Genomic DNA, 22,153 nt, shown 5'->3' with positions numbered 1-22,153 from the left:
ATAAATGGACATTGCTGTGGGGGCTTGCAAGTATTTATGGCCCTAGAAAAGGTGGGAACATTCTCCTAGAAGCTCTCAGAAAAGGAAGCATGAGCACAACCTGGCAAACAGAGGCTAGGGGTTACTTAGGCTCATATCCAAGGTGGGAGAACTCAGGAATCAGGATAGGAACACAAGAACTGAGGCCAGAGTTGAGGAAATTTGCTAGAGCAGAAGACTACTGAAGTATCATGGACCCAGAGAGGAAGTAGGATAATGGAAATGCATAGTATGTAAGTCTGAGGGAGGACAATCAGATGGAAAGTGTTCTAAATTTCACATTATCATTTAGGCTGTAGATAGCGGTATTGTTTAGCTTTAAATTTTACTGTTAAATATGCACCATAAAGTTCAATAGCCAGTAAGAGATTAAAAATAGATTGTATAGGGGTGCCTGGGTGGCTCAGTTGGTTAAATGTCCAACTTCAGCTCTGGTCATGATCTCACTGCTTGTGGGTTCTTGCCCCGTCTTGGTCTCTGTGCTGACATGACAGGTCAGCGACTGGAGCCTGCTTTGGATTCTGTGTCTCCCTCTCTTTCTGCCCCTCCTCTGCTCACACTCTGTCTCTCTCTGTTTCAAAAATAAGCAAACACTAAAAAAATAGAATGTATAGGGATTCCTGGTGGCTCAGTTGGTTAAGCATTCAACTTCGGTTCAGGTCATGATCTCACAGTTTGTGGGTCTGAGCTCTGCATCAGGCTCTGTGCTGACAGCTCAGAGACTGGAGCCTGCTTCGGATTCGGTGCCTCCCTCTCTCTGCCCCTGCCCCACTTGCACTCTGTCTCTCTCTCAAAAAAAAAAGTAATTAAAAAAATTAATAAACAGAATGTATAATTTTGAATGAGAAAACTGAGGAAGAAAAAAAATTTTTTAAATGAAATCCAAAAATAGTAAGACGACAGAAAAATGGGGCAGTTAGAAATTACTAGAGAAAGTCGACTAGAACAACGATAAAAAACTACCAAATGGACTCAAGTCAGGTTTAAGGAAAATGAGAATCACACTGGATTGAATCAATGTGTTAATCCTGAAGGACTCACCCCAATTAAGATCAAATAATTAACTCAGAAACAAAATTATCAAAACCATCAGTAAGTATCTGTAAGTATACTTACAGTAGCATCAGTAAGTATAAAAAAGAAATAATAGATTTTGACTGACAAAAACTACAGATTTCATATTACCAACGTGGGGAGATCTCAGAATCTTCATAATGAATGAAAAGGAAGTTCCAGAGGTTTCATACATAAGTACCCTTTTAATAAGGTACACATATAAGCAAAAGTAAACCATTTACCTCAGGCATGTATCTCTGCGTGTTATAAAAATTCTTAAAAGGCAAATGAAAAATAAACACAAAACCTATGACAGGTGGGTTAGAGAAATGGAGACAAGATAAAAAATGAACATACAGGTATATGTAAGTTATTGCATAAATTTCTGTTAACGACTTGCTTTGGTTGCATATTCATGGATGTCCACTGTATTATTATTTACATTAATTTTAAAAATTTTGGCTAGAGCAATGATGTTAATATGTTCATGAACCAAAAATTAAAATGAACCCAATTTTGTGTACCCAAATCCTTAAAATAAAATCTCAGGACATGGTCTTCATAGCTGTAGAGTAAATCAGTCACTTGTAAGATTGGACTGAAGAGTTATTTTAAATGTAGCACAAAAGTAGGGAAAAAAGATTAAAAGCCATAAGAAAACTTAGCACATTTATAACAGAAAACCCCCAAAACTTGATATTCCTATAATTATATTTCTAGAAGCAAGAGACAGTATGAAAGATATGCAATACTAGAAAAAAATAATAGCCAATTATTCCCCAGAACTAGCAGGGAAAAAATATGAGTCTTTACACTGACAGTGCTCACTAAGGGCCAGGAAGGGAAACAAATATAAAGTCTCACTCAAAATGCCATGAGCACAAACATAACTATAAAGGGGTGGGGGGAATCACAAAATCTACCAGAAAGAAGAGAAAGAGTATCTTCAAAAATAAGAATCAGACTGGTATCAGATTGCTTATCAGTTCCACAGAATGTAAGAAAGCAGTGGAAAAATATTTCTATGCTCTGGGAGAATTAACTTTGAACCTAGAATTCAAGACACAATAAAACCGCAAGAGTAAATGAAGATATTTTAATATGTTTAAGCACTTAAAATTTTTGCTAGCCGTAGACTCTCACAGAAATAAACTATTCCAGCAAGAAAAGGAGTAAACACAAAAGGAATAACTTAGATTTTTAAAAAATGCACTAGCAAGTAATATATGAGCAGTAAGTTGAACAAATAATGATTAAAAAAAAACCTATTTGAGTAATTAGTTGAGATTAAAATTCCAGATGATAGCATGGGCTATGGTGGATTTCTTTGGGGGGGGGGCGGTTAATGAGGGGAATCCAGAGTGAAAACATTCCAACAATTTTAGCATCCTTGAGAGGGTGAGAAAGTAACCAGACTTTATGTGAAACGGTAATGTTTATTTATGTGTTTTAAAAATGTACCTGTAAAGGGATGCCTGGGTGGCTCAGTCAGTTGAGCGTCCAACTTCTGCTCAGGTCATGATCTCGGGGGGGAGGGGTGTTCATGAGTTTGAGCCCCACATCAGGCTCTCTGCTCTCAGTGCAGAGCCCACTTCAGACTCTCCATCTGCCTCCCTCCCTCCCTCCCTCTCTCTCTCTCTCAAAAATAAACATTTAAAAAGTGTACACATAAAAATATAGAGGAGGATAGAAATTGCAAGTATAGCTTTAAACAAATACAGGAAAAAATAGAACAAAGAAATCTTGAACAACTCAACAACAACATGATGGGGAAGAAAAGGAAACAATAACAAACACAGCACAGGCATCCCTCATTTTCCTGTGTTTCACTTTATTGTACTTTACAGATAGTGCAGTGTTTGTTTTGTTTTGTTTTACAAATTGAAGGTATGTGGCAACCCTAGATCCAGCAAGCCTATCAGCACCATTTTTCCAACAGTGTTTGCTCACTTCATGTCTCTGTGTCATGTTTCGGTAATTCTTGCAACATTGCAAACTCTTTCATTATTATATTTGTTGTGGTGATTTATGATCAGTGTCTTTGATCTTTCATGTTACTATTGTAATTGTTTTGGGGCACCATGAACCGTACCCATGTAAGATGGCAAAATTGATTGATAAATATATGTGTTCTGACTGCTCCAATGACCAACCATTCTCCCATGCTCTCTCCCTCCCCAATTCTGAGACACAACAGTATTGAAACTAGGTCAATTAATCATCCAACAATGGGCTCCACATGTTCAAGTGAAAGAAGAATCACACATCTCTCACTTTAAGTCCGAAACTAGAAATGATTAAGCTCAGTGAGGAAGGTGTGTTGAAAGCTGAGATAGACTGAGAGCTGGGCTTCTTGCTCCAAGCAGTCAGCCAAGTTGTGAATGCAAAGCAAATTTCTCGAGGGAAATGAAAATTGCTACCCCCGTAAACACACAAATGATAAGAGAGTGAAACAGCTTCATTGCTGATATGGAGAAAGTTTGGGTGGTCTGGACAGAAGATCAAACCAGCTCCAACATTTCCTTAAGCCAAAACCTCACCCAAAGCAAGGCCCTGACTCTCTTTAGTTCTATGAAGGCTGAGAGAGAGGAGGAAGCTGCACAAGGAAAGTTTGAAGCTAGTGGAGGTTGGTTCATGAGGTTTAAGGAAAAAAGCCACCTTCCCATCAGAAAAGCATAAGGTTGAATGCTAATGTAGAAGCTGCAGCAAGTTCTCCAGAAGATCTAGCATAGATAGTTAATGAAGGTGGTTACAATAAATAAGATTTTCAATATAGACAAAACAGCCTTTTCTTGGAAGGATTTTCAGAGCTGGGGAAAAGTCAATGCCTGGCTTCAAAGGACAGGCTGACTCTCTTGTTAGGGGCTAGTGCAGCTGCTGACTTGAAGTTGAAGCCAGTGCTCATTCACCATTCCAAAAATCCTAAGGCCCTTAAGAAGGATACTAAATCTACTCTGCCTGTGCTTTCTCTATAAATGGAACAACAAAGCTTGGATGACAGCAAATCTGTTTACGACCTGGTATCCTGAATATCTTAAGTCCACTGTGATCATCTACTTCTCAGAAAAAAATGACCCCATTTAAAATATTACTATTCATAGGCAACGCACTCAGTTACCCAGAACTGGTGGAGATGGACAATGAGATAAATATAATTTTCATGTCTGTTAACACACTATCCATTCTGCAGTCCAAGGACCAAGGAGTCATTTTGACTTTCAAATCTTATTATTTAAGAAATATATTTCATAAAGCTGCCACAAATCTGAAAAAAGTAAATTAAAAATCTTCTAGAAAGGATTCACTTTTCTAGATGCCATGAAGAACATTCATGATTCATCGGAAGAGGCCAAAATATCAACATGAACAGAACTTTGGAAGAAGTTGATTCTGACCTGCATGGATGACTTTGAGGGGTTCATGACTTCGGTGGAGGAAAGAACTGTGGATGTGGCGGGAACAGCCGGAGAACTAGAGTTAGAAGTGGAGTCTCAAGATGAGCCTGAATTACCACAACCTCATGATCAGACTTTAATGGATGACAAAGTGCTTCTTATGGGTGAGCAAAGAAAGTGGTTTCTTGAGATGGGTTCTACTCCTGGTGAAAATGCTGTCAAGACTGTTGCAATGACAACAAGGGATGTAGAATATTCCATAAACTCTGTTGATCAAGCAGCGGCAGGGTTTAAGAGGATGGATTCCAAATCTCAAAGAAGTTCTACTGTGGGTAAAGTGCTAACACACAGCATCCCATCCTACAGAGACATCGTTTGTGAAAAAAGATTCTATCCCTGTGGCCAACTTCATTTTTGTCTTGTTTTAAGAATTTGCCGTGGCCACCCCACCTCTGGCAACCACCACCCTGAGCAATCAGTAGTTATCAATATTGAGACCAGACCCTCCATCAGCAAAAAGATTAGACCCACTGAACTCACAGAGGATGGCTGGCATTTTTTTTAAGCAATAAAGTATTTTTATTTTTTTAATCTTTATTTATCTTTTTTGAGACAGAATGCAGGGAAGAGGAAGAGAGAAAGAGAGTGAGAGAGAGAATCCCAAGCAGGTTCTGCACTGTCAATGTAGAGCCTGATGTGGGGCTCAAATCCATGAACCATGAGATCATGACTGGAGCAAAAATCAAGAGTTGGATGCTTAACCAACTGAGCCACCCAGGCGCCCCACCAATAAAATATTTTTAAATTAAGCTACCTACACTGTTTTCTTTTTAGACATAATGTTATGTCACACTTAATAGACTACTATAGTATAGTGTAAACATAACTTGTATATGCACTGGGAAACAAAAAAATTCATTTTACTCACTTTATTGCATTATTTGCTTTATTGTGGTGGTGGTGTAGAACCCAACCTACAATATTTCCAAGGTCTTCCTAAACATAGAAGACACAGGGAAAAAGAAGCTAGACATAAGCTTACAGATCTTAATAACTCTAGTAAATGTGAATACCTTATTAAAAGATAGAGAATCTCAGAATGGACAAAATCATAGGCAAATAGAGGCTATTTACAAAATGCACATAGCTTAAAGGAGAGGAATCCAAGAGATTGAAAGTAAGGGAATGGAAGAAATGCAAACCAGTCAAATACAAAAAAGTAGAAGGTATAATGATATTAAATCTGACAAAATAGAATCCATATCCAAAATAGAGACATTTTATATATCAATAAATGGAAAAATGCAATAATGATAAAAAGCTCTAAACCTGAATGAACCCAAATAAAGCTTAAAACACATGTAAAGCAAAATCTGATAGAAACACAAAAAGAAAAAGTAAATCCATAATCATAGTGCATATCTGTCATATACTGACAGATCAAGTACCCAAAAAATCAAGGATGTAGAAGATTTGAACAACATAATAATCAAATTTGCTGTAACAGATTTGTATAGAACCTTGCATTCCTACAAACAGGGAATGTACATTCTTTTCAAACACACAAAGACCATTCACAAAGACTGCTTCAGACACAAAGGAAGTCCCAACAAATTCCATACTAATGTACCAAGATGGCTATGTTACACACAATAAAAGTAGAAATCAACAAGAAAACAACCTCTTCTCTCCTAACTCCATATACCTAAGATTTTTTCCATGTATCAGTAATTAAGGAGTTGACCAGGAAAGCAAAATGAAAATTGAAAAATATTTAATAATGTGAAAAAACACTCTCTATCAAAGCCAATGGGATAAAGGCTGTCTATGGTCCTTGGAGGAGAATTTACACACTTAATATAATCTCTTAAAAACACTACAGATTAAATAAATTGATATTTCTACAGAATATACGACAAAAGGAATAACAAAATGAACCCAAATAAAGCAATGGTAGGAAGTAAAGGTAAAACTCCGTAATGATAATAAGCATACAAAAAAAACAAAAAAAAAAAACCTAGAATGAATTAAAGCAAATCTTTACCTCACTTAAAACACTAATGAAATACTTTTGTGAACATATTAAAGAAAAGAACTTGCAGGGTTCCTGGGTGGCCCAGTCGGTTAAGCATCTGACTTCGGCTCAGGTCATGTTCTCATGGTTCGTGGGTTCGAGCCACACGTTGGGCTGTGTGCTGACAGCTCAGATCCTGAAGCCTACTTCAGACTCTGTGTCTCCCTCTCTCTGACCCTCCCCTGCTCATGCTGTCTCTCTCTCTCTCATACTCATAAATAAAACATTAAAAAAATTTTTTTAAATAAATTTTAAAAAAGAACATGAAATGGTAATAAGAACAAGAATAAATAAGTTCAAATAAAACACAATAAATAAATGTCTCTACAAATCAAGATTTTTTAAAGTTTATTTATTTATTTTGAGAGTGAGAGTGAGAAAGAGAGAGAAAGGGCACACTAGAGAGGGAGAGAGATAGAATCCCATGCAGGCTCTGTAACTGTTAGCATAGAGCTTGATACAGGGCCCTATCTCATGAGCCATGAGATCAAGACCTGAGCAGAGATCAAAAGCAGGCTCTTAACCAACTTATCCAACTGAGCTTTCCAGGTGCCCCAAATTAAGATATTTTTCATTTTGGGAGTGCCTGGGTAGCTCAGTCAGTTAAGCATCTGATTTCAGCTCAGATCATGATCTCATGGTCCCTGGCTTTGAGCCCCATCACAGGATCTGAGCTGACACCTCGGAGCCTGGAGTCTGCTGTCTCCTCTCTCTCTACCCCCCCACCCCCGATGACTATGCTCTCTCTCAAAAATTAATAAACATTTTTTAAAAAGATAGTTTTAATTCTTTAAATTGTAACAGAACATTGCAAAATTACCAAGAATCTTGAAAACTTGTATGATAGGGACAGTTTTCTAGAAAAATTACCAAAGAGAAGTAGAAAGCCTAAACAAACTAATTAGCACACAGCATAACTTGAAAACAAAATGCCAGCATTCTAGTGTCCCAGTGTCACTGGTATCTTCCCAAGCAAGTTTGTATGAATTCAAATACACTTAACTTGGCCCTGTACTCATTTCTAGTAGTGAGGTTTTATGGACACTATAATAAACTATGAATAGGAATTTAATCAGCACCCAAATTTCATGTGTATAGATAATTTACATCCGGTTCTTCTTGCAAACATGGCAGCCTTTACTAAATTTGTAGTTTTTAAACAGCTAAAGGTTATAACAATGACTTCAATACAGGAATTGCTTCCATATCCAGTGGTATTCTTACTTAATCTCATTAAATATATAATTTTCTTAGCCTCAGAGTTGTTCATTATTTTACAGGGACCTTGCTTTTCAGATTCCAGATTTAATAACAAATGCCTAACTTGTATTGATAAGGACATTGTAAGAGAATAAACTTATAGAAAGATACAGAAAAGCTCTTCCTTTTTGTTCCAGGTTTTACTCCAGGTTTCTAAATGAAATATAGAGGGAGGGGGAGACTGAGAGGTAAAAGTAAACTTTTAAAGCTACAATTAATATAAACTATTGATCCTGATAATTGCTGTGGTAGCCAGAATAATGGCTTCCCAAAGATGTCCATGCCCTAATCCCTAGAACACTGAATGTGTTACGTTACATGGCTAAAGGGCTTGCAGAAAGGTTAAGGTTAAGGACTTAAGGTAGACAGAAGAGCCTGAATTCTCTGGGTGGATGCAGTCTTCCTACATGAGCCCTTACAGCACAGAGAACTTTCCCTAACTAGAGTCAGAGAGATTCAGTAGAAAGGAAGACAGAAAGATCCCAGTGTGAGCAGTACTTGATATGCCATTGCTGTGGTTTTGAGATGTAAGAGACCGTGCACAATAGTGGAAGAGAGATTTCTAGATGCTAAGGGCTGCCCCTGGCTGACAGTCAGCCAGCCAGCAACTCTCAAATACAGAGGCAGTAGAATTCCACCCACAACTCAAATGTGCTTTGACAGATGCTTCTCCAGAGCCTTCAAAAGGGAATCAGCCCTCCTATCACCTTGATTTCAGGCTTGTGGGATCCTGAGTAGGGAAACCAGCTGAGCCACACTGTGTCCAGATGCCTGACCCATAGAAACCATGAGAGAAGAAACAATCAAATGGATATTGTTTTACGTCACTGAGTTTGTGGTAATTTTTACAGCAATAGAAAACTAATACAATCACCAACCAGAATAATAGATATAAAGATGCAGTGATCTTACTCTTCCCCACAAAAGAGTGGGCAACCATATCTTCCTGAGGCTATCCCCAGGACCGAGGCTATCCCCTGGCCCCCCAATATCAAACTCACCACTATGAAGAACTTTCCAAAATGTCAGCCATGTCTTTACTTGCATCAGCAAGTTATAAAGAAATGAAACTTCTTTCTTTTGCTGGCATTCCACCATCTGGTAATGGATCTACACTTGCTCTTATGTGCCAAGTGGCACTGGGACACCAACCGCTTACAGTGTCATTTAAAACATAGAGGTAAACAAACATTTAGGAATTCCTGATGTTAACATTGGAGACAAGACATTCCATGACCATGTTAAAGCACTTTTTTTTTGAACTGACCACGAGCCTATTTTAGCATTTTTGTCCAATTGTGAGTCTGTGCCCTAAATTATACCACTACTAGGCAGAAATGAAATCATCTTCATTATCTATGACACATTATCAGTCATTAAAGTAATTTGAAATACTGAGGCTCTCAGCCATCTTCCCTTAGAAATACCCAATTATATTATGCAACCTCCTTAAAAATTTTTGATGGCATAAGCTCTCCCTAACTCATATCCACAAGTCGATAAAAAGGCACAGTTTTTACAGTTTCATTTTTCATATTAGTTTGTATCTGATACCAGGTATACAATTTGGAAAGCAGAAAAACTTTCTAAAAAATTCAAGCTATTCTTCCATCACCAACATAAATTCTTTGCCATAAACCTGACTTCTGAAAGATACATATTATTATAGATTTTTGTCATCACATTATCGTAGGGACATCATATGCAAACTATCTAGGGATATTTTTTAACTGGATGCTAAGTGTCTGAAATTTTAGGTTGGGCTATAAGGATAATATAAACAAACAGATTCTGGAGATGACTTAATAGAGGGGAGATGAAATTAGTGTGTTGCTCAATAATCACGAACAGGACTCAATTCTGAACTGACTTGCAAGCCTATCTAGTCTGAATCGATGGAGAGCTGGAGAGACCCACTCTGAGAACTTTCCATGACCCTCCGCTGTTAGCTAGGAACCTGGATTTCTGCCTCAGTAGGAGAGAGTTCCAACACTCTGTTAATTTGGTCCAGAACACGTTAAGTCTAGTCTAGGTTTCATGTTAATCATTTGCTCATTAAGAGTTCGCCTCTTCAAGGAGATGAACCACAGAGCCATTCTTCCTGCTGAAAAAAACTACAAGCAACATTTTTTGTTTAATCATCTCACACTATGGTTTTTTGTTTTGTTTTTGTTTTTGTTTTCAGGCAGCACATATGCTTAGTTCATTTTCAGTTAAAACATAGCTGCTTAGAATTTCTGTACTTACAAATACAGCACAGGGACAAGCTAATAACAAAGCACAAATTAACTGGTTACAACTTGATGTTACTTCTGGGGCAAAGGTTGAAATGCGGCTGGTCAAAGTTTGTGCTTTAATTTCTTTTGAATTCCTGCAGTGAGCTGCTCATCCGAAGGGGAAGGGTAATTTGGCAGCAAGAAAATGATGAGTTGTTACAGAACCACTCTTTCCTTTTCTGTTTAATCACTCACTGTTCCTTAGAAAATTTGGAGAGACATCTTCTGTGGATGATAGAGCCTGATAAATTCTATTCATTTTTTTAAAATAAAAATGAATGCTTACCATGTACCAGATGATGTAAGAACAAATATACAAAAGACAGAGTTTCTGTTACAAATAGTATGTTCTCATAGCTTATAAGGAGACTCTGCATATTCCTTTATAATAAATGGAGTATGTTCAGACATATCATGTCTCTCTTTTTATTCACATGAATATTTGAAATTAAAATTCACATGAAATTCACATGAATTATTTCTTAGGAACTAGCCCACAACTTCTGTATTTCATGATTTAAAAAAATTGTATCATGCATTTCCAAATACTTTCAAAGCATACAAGACCAGGTTGTATAATTATTTTTTTGTAGCATATATTTTAAGTAGATGTATAACAGAAAAGGAAACATATACTTTAATCAGGATATTTTAAATCAGGCCATAGAATAAGTTTCATGCAAGCATTCTATAGAACTTCCCCGTCCAATACTAGAGCAGAGCCACTGGCAATATGTGGCTCTTTAAATTTAAATTTCTCTAAAATTAAGAACTCAGTTCCTCAGATGTACTAACCACATTTCAAGCCCTCAAGAGCCACATGTGGCCAGTGGCCCCTGTATCAGACAGCACAGAATGGTTTGTTCATCACAGAAAGTTCGATTGGATAACACACTTATAGTTGTCCCTATAATTATCTTTATCCACAAAGGATGATATTTTCCTGACCCAACAGCTTAGCCTTTTTGTACAATTGTAGACTCTAAAGGATGCCTAAGAACAAATATATCAATACTTATTATTACCTGAGCATTATTACTAATGCTTAGAAAGTTGAGGAACATCATTCAAGATTTTCCTCTAGATTCTGGGGTCCATCTTGGATTGAACTCCTTAGCCTTCTGGTCCCGGACAAGCATATGTGGCTGATTGAAATCTAGGGCCAGGATGATCAGATTTTATCCACTATGGCAGTGCTGATTGATTTATAATAGCTGCTTGATTCAGGCTCCTGAGCTCTGAGGGGAAAAGTGGCTGGATGTGTTAATGATGACTTGATGTCATGCTTGCTGGGCAATTTCTATCACTACAAGCATTCACATGCAACTACTAAGCACACGCACAGTGAGGAGATACACATGCACAAGGAAAACAATTTTGAAGCAGGCAGTGGTATATTTCATATCTCCTGGACTACCTGAAAATCACCCTTCAGCTTTGGCTCTATAATTTTAGAAGGAGATAGATGGAACTCTGGTGATAAAAGGAAAAACTTTAAATTACTCTCTTACATGTTCCCCGAGCCCTGAATAACCTAGCCCACCTTCTTTCCATCGTTCATAAGAGATATGAGTCCTGTCTGGACTAAGAAAAACCTCTTTGGAATGGTTCTGAGAGAGAAACTATAAAATAACCTTCCAAGAGAGTCTTTTATGGAGAAAATGAAATGTCACCTCTCCTGCAGTGGCTTAAAAAATATGTTTTCCTGAAAATCAGAAGACACACGGAAGGCTCCTTCAGGCCACATGATTCTGCAATAGTCTCTTGAGGATTTAGGAAATACCATTTCTCATTCTTAGACCCTTGCCTGTCCACTGCATAAATTCATAGTGCACTCTGTCCCTAGGAGAAAAATGTATTATTTTGCTCACAGGAAATGAAGTTTGAGATCTGCTTTAACTCCAACTTTCTATCTGGAAGGTTGAATTCTATAAAGATTTCCAAGCTTATCCATCTAAATCTCCACACTGAAAATGCTGGTTCAGCCCCTATGAAGTTACATGGAGGTTGATCCCGGGTTGGGAGTTGTCTGGGGGCCTTGCTTCATTTTAGACTTCTGTATAGAGTTTTGGCCCTACTTTCAAAGCAAAGAAAAGAAATGCAAACCTTGTCCTCTTTGTTAGCAACACTCGGAGAATACATTGGTTAAAACAGGACTCTCTTTGATGAACTGTGGTTTTTCAATAATCTGTGTGTAGTTTTTTTCTATTTTCTGGGATAACCATGAGTTGGTGGTATAAAAACAGAAGTTGGTGGGCTTTTCTAATTTTTTAAGTGTTTATTTATTTTTGAGAAACAGACAGAATGTGAATGGGGGAGGGGCAGAGAGAGAGGGAGACACAGAATCTGAACCAGGCTCTAGGCTCTGAGCTGTCAGCACAGAGCCAGATGAGAGACTCGAACTCATGAACATAAGATCATGACCTGAGCCACAGTCAGAAACTAACCAGCTCAGCCACCCAGTCCTCCTTACCTGCCATTCTTTATGCCAGACAATACATGCATGATAACCCTGAGGTACCAACTGCTTCATGTTTTACTTCAGGGCTTGAACTTCCAAACCACGAGATCATGACCTGAGCCAACGTCAGATCCTCAACTGACTGAACCACTCAGGTGCCCCCAAAAGTTGGTTTTATTTTATTTTATTTTAGGATTAAAAATCTTTTATTGAGGTGAAATTCACATAACATAAAGTTAACCATTTTATTTTATTTTTTTACTTATTTTTTAAATTTACATTCAAGTTAGTTAGCATATAAGGCTATAATGATTTCATGAACAGATTCCAGTGATTCCCCACAATCACTGGAATTTGTTTTTAAAGCAGATATATTAAAGAAGAAGTTCTCCAAAAGCATCAATTTAAACTGGAAGAATGTTGTGTCCTTTCTTATGATCAAGAGGATCCCATTTATATAAAACAGAGACTACCAATTTAAATAGAAAAAAAAAACTTGAAGGAAAATGATTCAATTTGGTTCTTACTGAAATGTTTACATTATTAAGATTTTTGAGGGGCACTAATTTGTGATTTGGCACCACAATTCATATTGTTATCACCCTAGAAATCTTGTTTGAATTAATTTCTTAAGAAAATTCAACGATTCAATGACAAGTATCTCTTTGATGAAGTAAAGTATCAGGTATTTTTCTATGGCAATATGACTGCCGGGTGATGAACCTCCTTGTACATTTTAAACATGTACCACAGTGACAACGTAAACACCAGCCTTCTATCGGCAGACCTTTCAGCATGCCCAAAATGACTATCTGATGATTTAAAGGTATACATTAAAAATTCACAATATAAAAGAAAATATAAAAACAAATATCTTATGCAATTTTATGCAACTTCTTAAAAGAACATAGTAGTTACAATCTCATGTGAGAAAACATCAAGCATCACCTGGCTGCCTCAGCCGAAAGAGCATGTGACTCTTGTTCTCGGTGGGGTGAGTTCAAGCCCCACGTTGGGTGCAGAGATTACTTAAATCAACAACAACAACAACAAACCTTAAAAAAAGAGAAAAGCAAATATAATCATAAATACAATACAGTCCCAGTCCCACACACTATACATATATATGTGTGTGTGTATATACATATACACACACACATATATATGTATATACATATGGAGTTTATCTACAAACTGGAGACTCCTTATATAAACAGTATTTCTAACAATGTGACATATGACTATTCTAATTACTAGCTAATTGCCCAAAAAATGTTAAAAGATAAAAAAAGTATAAATGCATTAACTTGGATATGCAGGTACAATGTCCAGTTAATAACATTTATTGAGAGCTTATTATGTGGCAGATATGATACTTAACACTTTACACACATTAATTCATTTGATCCTTGCAAATCAGTAAGGTACCATTAATAACTACATTTCACATATGAAAAGACTAAGGTTTATAGTGGTTTGCTAATCTGTCCAGCTACACAGCTAATAGATGTCTAAGCAGATCCCAGATCTATCTGATACTGAATCCTCTGTTTTGTGATGAATCGGTAAGAATCGTCTTACATTAACATATCAAAGCACCAGCTTATGAGGGTTAGTTTCTGCTCACTCAATTATGGTGTTTTATGTATATAAATGGTTATTTCCCATTAAAACTATCCATTTATTTCAAGTGAATCAATGCATATTGAATGTGTACTTTGTGTTGGGCACTGTGCTAAGACATTAGAACAAAAAGATGAACAAGAGGTCTTTCAGGTCCTCGAGTAGTTCAGTCCAATGGAGGAGGAAAACAAATAAACAAATGTTTACAATATACCATGCTAAATACCATACTGCCAGGGTTCAAAGTGCTTTGGCAGAAAGAAGATGGCATCTAAAGGCCTGCCGGCAAGATTAATATTTTTAGCACACTTTTTACTACATGCCATTTGTGCAGAACTTTAATGTAAATTTTCATGAATTCCCAAATAGGGAAGTTTTTAAGTGTTATTGTTGTTAATACCACCATCACTGAGAGTATTTAACAAACTACCTAAGACAGTCTAGCTATTCTAGAAGGAAATGTGTCTAAGTCACATAACGGAGGTAGTCCTTTTTGGAGAAGAAAATTAGGGCAAACTGTGGTGGGAATTTTTCTTTTAGTCATACGTTCATGAAATTCCTAAATGGCTGAATAAAATTTGCTTCCGCCTTGCTGAAATATCTAATAATATGTTGAATGTTTAAATATAAACCATAGAATATTAAAATGATACTTTATTAATGATGGTAGGAATATTTAAGATTATGATTAGCTTTCACACAGAAAGCACATTTTTTCAACATAAAAGAAATCTGACAACTGATCAAGTGAGAGCACTCAAAAGTTGATATTTTCTTAGGGAATTTTTAATTAAATCCTTATTATCTTCCTGTTCCAAAGAAACTGATGGTAGCTCTCAAAAAATTTGTTCCACCTTGAGAAATTCTTCATTAAAATTGTTCGTTACCTACTTTAGGGATTTTTAAATATGCTACCGTGTAAACATATTCACATACTACCAAGAGGCACACTGCAGGATAATAAAGGATGCTCAGTTCATACTACTGCAACTGGTCTTTTCTTCAGGACTAACCCTTCCCTGCATCTCTGTTCCTATCCACTCTGTTCCACATTCAGTATCCCCATAAACTGCAGTCAAGCAACCAGAGAAGAGCGAGGGATAAATGGCAGCACAAATGAATGCGTCACTTAAGAAAGACCCTTGGAGGGGCGCCTGGGTGGCTCGGCGTGTTAAGCATCCAACTCTTGATTTCATCTCAGGTCATGATCTCATGATTTGTGAGTTTCAAGCCCCACATCAGGCTCTGCACTAATCCCTGCTTGAGATTCTCTCTCTCTCTCTCTCTCTCTCTCTCTCTCTCTCAAAATAAACTTGACAGAAGAAAGAAAAGAAAGAAAGAAAAAGAAAGAAAGAAAGGAAGAAAGAAAGAAAGAAAGAAAGCCCGCCCCTTGGAGGTCAGATAAACCTTTGATCAATGCATCCTTGCAGATTTCTTCTAACCCCCTGAAATGGAAGATTTAGCAACCATTCTTTTACTGTAACTTTTGCCTTGGAGTGGAGTCCGAAGTTATACCATATATGAGAACTAACTAGAATTTAAATAAAAACTTGAAATAAAAAAAGAAATAGACTTTTCCCAGAGTAATTTTATCTGTAAAATGGGAACATTAAACTTGATCATCTGTGAGAATCAGCTCTTACATTTATGAGGTCTTGATGACCAAGAGTCAGGCAAAATATGTGTCCACCCATATGTAAAGAGGGGATGTGTTTCCCTATGCAGCAAGTGTGTAATACAAGGCATTTGAAGGTCTCCTATTTTCCTAAATGAATTAGATAATGAGCTAATAACATAGAGGAGATTTAGAAATAGGTTGTTGGGAAGATTCCAGTGACTTTCTGAGCCCCTAATAAAATATTAGCAAAATGAATTAACCAAAAAAAATAGTAAAAGTATGACAGAAAGCTAGTGTTTGTGGGTAAATTGATGAAGCACACAGCAACCTAAGATTTATTGTCTGAGAAGAGCCAAGAGAGTCCCTCTTCTCACCCTTTCTTACATAAATAGAAAGTATAGATGTGTAGATAGATTTATTCATATATCCTAAACATGTACATTGCATAAAAGGTAGGAAGCAAAATGAAACACTTTTCAAGAGTAGGTACCTCTGAATAGCAAAACTACAGACAATTTCTGTTTTCTTCTCTTTTTATGCATTCCCTAAATTTCCTCTTACTTATCATCAGAAAAAGATATTTTGATACAACAAATTTGTTTCTATTAATAGCCCCCTGGATGTGGTCTGCTTGAAAGTTTTAGCAAGAAAAAATGTTAAATAATTTTAGCATATAAGAACATCCATGGCCAATGTGCCTATGAGCAAGAAATATGAGAAGTTAGATCTAAAAACAGAAAAGCTGAATTCAATTCACATGTCACAGATGAAGCACCAAGAACAAAAAGAAAAAAATGTATTATGGTCAAAAGTGATGGTTGGTGGGTACAGTTTATATTTCATGGCTTAAAGCCAAGAGATTGTGTTTGCCAACTTTGCAAGACCTACTCTTTACATGATGGAAGGAACAGAGAGAAAACCTATAAATTATCCACGGAGAATTTAGGGGATATTTTTAAGGAATTGAAGAAGAATGTGTTCATTTATTTTATTTTCCTATATTCAGACATTATAAAATCATTTGGAGAAATTTACTAAATATTTTCCTTAAAATGAAGACATTTTTTAGACTCAAGGGTCTCAGAAGCCCATTTTCTTGGATCACTATTGGCTCTTAAAAAAGATCATGCTTATTGATTAAGTATCTGACTGAAACAAAATTAAAACTATGGAAATACAAAAACACATGGTTTGGTTTCATGAAAATATGGACCAAACTAAACATCGACCCCTGGATGGAGCTGGTCTGCACTCCTCTTTCCCCTCAATTTTGCACTCCAGGTAAATAGGATCACAGTCTCAGAAAAAATGCCCAGCCATGTTATGGAAATTAATTTGCAATTTCAGAAGAGAGTTATGGGAGGAAGGAAAAAAGTTAACTGCTTCTCCAATCTTCCATAAATTATGAGTGCTTGACTGGAGAAGCAGAGGGCCAGGGAAACAGAAGGAAGGAAGAGAGGCTCCACAGATGAGCATCCAGGGGACTGAATGTGTTCTATTAACTGGACAATGACACGGACCCCAAATCAACAGATGGCGGGCACGTTCTCAATGAATGTGTATCTTCTTTTGGGTGGAAACAAATGACAAAAAAGAGTCAACTTTCTGCTGTGGTACATATCTAAGAAAGTTTTTGAAGCTTTTATCACTGAAGACCTTCTCTGGAATTATCAAGAAGGAGAAAGTACTCATATAACTGGATTATTTGGGAGATATGCTATACAATTAATGACTTCAACTAACTATGTGTTTGAATCCCCCCCCCCCGTTTTTTCAATATGTTTGAGTGGCTAAAACTCCAGAATAGGTAGTATATTTTTTAAACACCATTTTATGCAAGCCTAGTATAAATTAGATGTTTTACATATATTTTTAAATCACATTAATCCTTCCATGGCAGCCATTATTAGCCTCATTTTTTAGATAAACTGTCTGAAATCCAAGGGTGAAGTGATATAAGGTCTTACTACAGATTGCAGGTGGGGGAATTGAAATGCAAATATGCCTTCTGGTTGTTGAATTGTAACTTTCACACAGAGCATGCTTCCTCCTCTGAAAAGTTCAAGTCTTATCTTTCTTCTCTTTAACACATGACAGTTTCTTATTACACTGGATTATTATCAGGATCTCCACTTATGCATTTATACATCATGTTCATTGTTCCTATTTTATGAAGAATAGTACAAAATGTTCTTCAACGACTTTTTTTTTTGGCATGACTGGGAATGCTTTACATGACTTTTCTGGTTTAAAATATGAGAATTATTTTATAAAACAGATTGTAGACTTTTTAAAAAAATGTTTGTGTTATTTAGTTTTGAGAGAGAGACAGACAGACAGAGCATGAGTGGGGGAGGGGCAGAGAGAGCAGGAGACACAGAGTTCCAAGCAGACTCCAAGCTCTAAGCTGTCAGCACAGAGCTCCATGCGGGCCTCAAACCCATGAACCACGAGATCATGACCTGAGCTGAAGTCAGACACTTAATCGACTGAGCCACCCAGGTGGCCCGAGAATTATTTTTAAATACTTCCAAATATTAAACCTTTCTTAAGTTGCTGGCATGAAAACTGTGCAGTTAAGGTGCTTTTTCTCTTAATATGTTGTTGGATTCAATTTGTTTATAGTTTATCTAGAATGTTTACATTTATTCATAAATGAAATCAGCCCCCAGCTTTACTATGTTATTATGCAATGTTTGCTTTCCAATGTTCACTTTAAGAAAAAGGTATTTGTCTTTATTTGTAACACTTAAAATAATTGTGGAGTCACGTATTCCTTAAATCTGGGGAGAGAATTCACCCAACAGAAGAAAAAGAAAAAGAAAAAACAGAAGAAGAAGTAGAGCTTCCTACCTCTAAAGACGGTGAGTCTTATCTTTAACGAGCAAACTTCCAGATGGATCTGAACCATGGAACATCCCCCATAACCTCTCCATCTAAACTTAGGGGTTGATTTAACTCAAAAGGAACAAGAACCACTAAGAAGGAACAGTATCCCTCAAATTTTAGTGACCAGGGTGTGTGCATCTCAGAGCTAGAAATTCCAGACAATTCGCCAAACTGCTAACCACCACCTGCCTCTGTAAACACACATTGTTTTTCATAAACAACACATTCCAGGTATAAGGCAGCTCTCTACCAAGGACCCAGGTGCTGTGATTTTCCTACTCTGCTCTTCCCACGTGTTGGCAAGCTGCTATAGCAGTCCCGGGTGCCACAGGCTGACGTGACAACATCCAGAGAGGAAGGAAAGTACCTCTTCCCCGATGTCTACTTTATTAGGTAAAACATTTCCCAAGAGCTCTTAGTAGACACCTCCTTCAGTTCCTTTTACCAGGATTGGATCTCCTGCCCATATCATAGGTGCAAACGAGATGAGAATACAAGTAGAAGACACTTTCAGCATCTATTTTAGGAGCACCCTCTCCCAGCAAGCAAGAAATGAAAGAGAAAGGGCTGCTCTGAAGGCCATCAATACTTTGGTCACAGGAGAATAGGGGACAATGGGCGCCCAAGTGAGACCAGTTGGGATGGGAGGAAAGAGCAGCAAAGAAGGGAGTTTTGGGGTATATTACCCAAACCTATTCTTGTCCCAGGGCTAAGAAATAGAGGAAAGTGTAGTTGTCTTTCAGTAGTGTGCATGGGGTAGGCTTTGAATACATTTTGAAATTTCCCATAAGATTGAATGGCTTGAAAATGTAAGGTCAATAAGGGCTGGATGTATTCATGGCAGCCCGGGTTAGGAATACTTGAGTGCACATCTTATTTTTCTGATTTTGAACTCAAAGAGTATGGCAGTTAACTTTTACTGCCATCCTGGTAGTGATCAAGGACCAGGTCTATGCCTGGACACTGCAGTGGTTCAATCATTGTTACACCCACATGGGATATTTTAGGTATGAGACCTCAGGCTGTACAGGGTCTCTAGCTGTCCTAGATTCCTTTTCATTTTATTAATCCATTAATACTATCTTTCATCATAGGAATGACAATGACTGGCATATGGGAATAGATATTATTGTGGAAGGAAAAAAGACCTACATGCAGTATGGCAAGAAAGAGTACCAGTTCCTTATCATTCTTTGTGTTCAGTGTGTTACTGAGGCTTACCTCATCAGTGTTTAATAGGCTTCCTTCATGCTTTCTCTCCATGAAGCCAGAGATGTACATATTAAACACAGGAGTTTTTGACAGCTTCCTCTTCCCTAGGGCAGCTTGCTCAACTAATAATAACTAAGATATCTTTTGACAAGTGCGGCTAAGAGCTAGTAAAGCTTACTCAATCTACATCAGCCTTGTTGGCAATTTCTTTCCATTTTAGACCTGACTTACCTTGAATAATGGAAACCGGACAATGACCGCAGAAGCCATGAAATCCAAGAGAGATAGTAGGTGAGATCAGGCAAGGAGGGTTAGTGGGGATGAATGCAAAGCCAGACTCATATTGATCAAGGGAAGGAAAATACTTTTTCCAACTGCAATTGTGGCTGAAACCCATAAATTAGATGATTGAAGTAATAAGACACGTGAAATGGCTTTTAAGTCCACTACCCACTCTGTGTAATAAATTTCAAATGACATCGAGGCTTTTAGTGGAGAGAATGATTTATTGCCATCTGCAAGAAGGAAGCTTTCGGGGATTATCTCTAACGTGGCAAAACAACTATTCCAAATTTCACAAAATTAGCAAAGCTTAGTGAAGCTTGGTGACTGAACTGACAAGCAAGCTTGAAAAGAAATTTTTAACGGAACAAAAATAACTGCAAATGCCAGCTTCTCCTATGCCAATACTTAGGCATCTCTCATCTCTTCAAAAAAAAAAATTCCAAACTTAATATTAAAAGACTTTTAATTTTTTATTAAAAAAAATGTTCCTGAGAATATTTGATTTGGGTTTTGATTATTTTTTACTATGTGTACATATCCCCAAAAGATACATAGAAAAGTATAAATATATTCCAACTCGCTTTCTTCCTTGAAGGGCCAAAATCCTAAGTTGACTGAATTTTTCTTGCCTTGGGGAACACCCTCCATTTACTCCTTCATTCAGAAAAAGCTGACAGAGTTTAACCGTGAACTACATGAACAAGGCATACAAGGGACAATTGAGGAAGTAAATTACATATCCATCTCTTTTTTTTAAATTTATGTATCTATTTCGAGGAAGAGAGTATGCACCTGTACTCGTGGGGAAGGGCAGAGAGAGACAGAGAGAGAGAGAAAGAGACAGAGAATCCCGAGCAGACTCCATGCTGCCAGCGCAGAGCCCAGCCCAGTGCAGGGCTCGAACTGACGAACGGTGAGATCATGACCTGAGCAGAAATCAAGCGTCAGAGGCTTAATCTACTGAATCACCCTGGTGCCCCACATACCCATCGTTTAAAGAAACTTACCATTAGGCAACTTAGGTAAAATCTGAGAGGTTTGTACAAAAGCGTATTAGTGGCCAACCAAACAGCACGACAGAAATTGATAGGGAAATCTGAGGATGGGGACAGGAAGCAACGAGGACGATGCTGTGATGTCTGAGACCCGGAAAGACTGCCTGGATCTGGGATCTGAGGCTACCTGTGCATTCCTCCTGTCGATCTCGTCCATTTGACCCAGCAGGGTTGCAAAGAGTCAGAAAGTTGAGGCTTTCTGGGCAGATGACAGGCTCTCACTGCCAGAATTCTCGCATTCCAATACAGGACATTCTTTTTATCTTTTTTTTTTTTTTTTTTTTTGGCTCCTGGTCTAGGATGAGTAGCACCTGGCTTTCAAGAGGGGCGACATCAGTCTGGCATACGTTGTGTCCCCTCCAGTGCCAGTCTTTTCCTTTCTTTACCCACAGTCCTCTCACTTTCCTAGGACATGGAGCCAGGCCTGGCTGAGACATAATTGGCATCCATTCATTAACCATTTGTTGCACCTCTTTGTTTTCCTACCATGTCACCTATTTTACTACCACAGAGACTCAGATTTAATTGTCTCATTTGTCAAGCCTACAGTCTAAGAAAAGAAATGTTTTGGATATTAACACAGCCTCTTTGCCCCTCTCTAAATCGAACAGAACTGTGTTCCAATTTTTAATGATTTCTCAATTACTGCAAGATAGAAAAATAGCACAAAAAAAAGTGCTTCTCAATTACATAATTAAAAAGAGTATCTTCCTTAGATAATTTTCAAGTTGCCAATCTAAGAATTATACATGGTTTAATTGTTAATAAGTGGTACTACGGGACAAATAACTAAAGTGGGGGAGAATCATACAGTGTGATAGTGTGGTTTTGTCCAAATCCTCCTCATAGAAGCAAACTCTTCCTACAAAAGATAACTAGTAATTAAAAGTCAAAAACACATTACCTATGA

The sequence above is a fragment of the Hyaena hyaena genome, unplaced genomic scaffold, assembly GCF_003009895.1.
Source record: "Hyaena hyaena isolate Hyena2069 unplaced genomic scaffold, ASM300989v1 scaffold_1160, whole genome shotgun sequence".
NCBI lineage: Eukaryota > Metazoa > Chordata > Mammalia > Carnivora > Hyaenidae > Hyaena > Hyaena hyaena.
The sequence above is the reverse complement of the archived record's forward strand: the minus strand, read 5'-3'. Positions refer to the sequence as shown.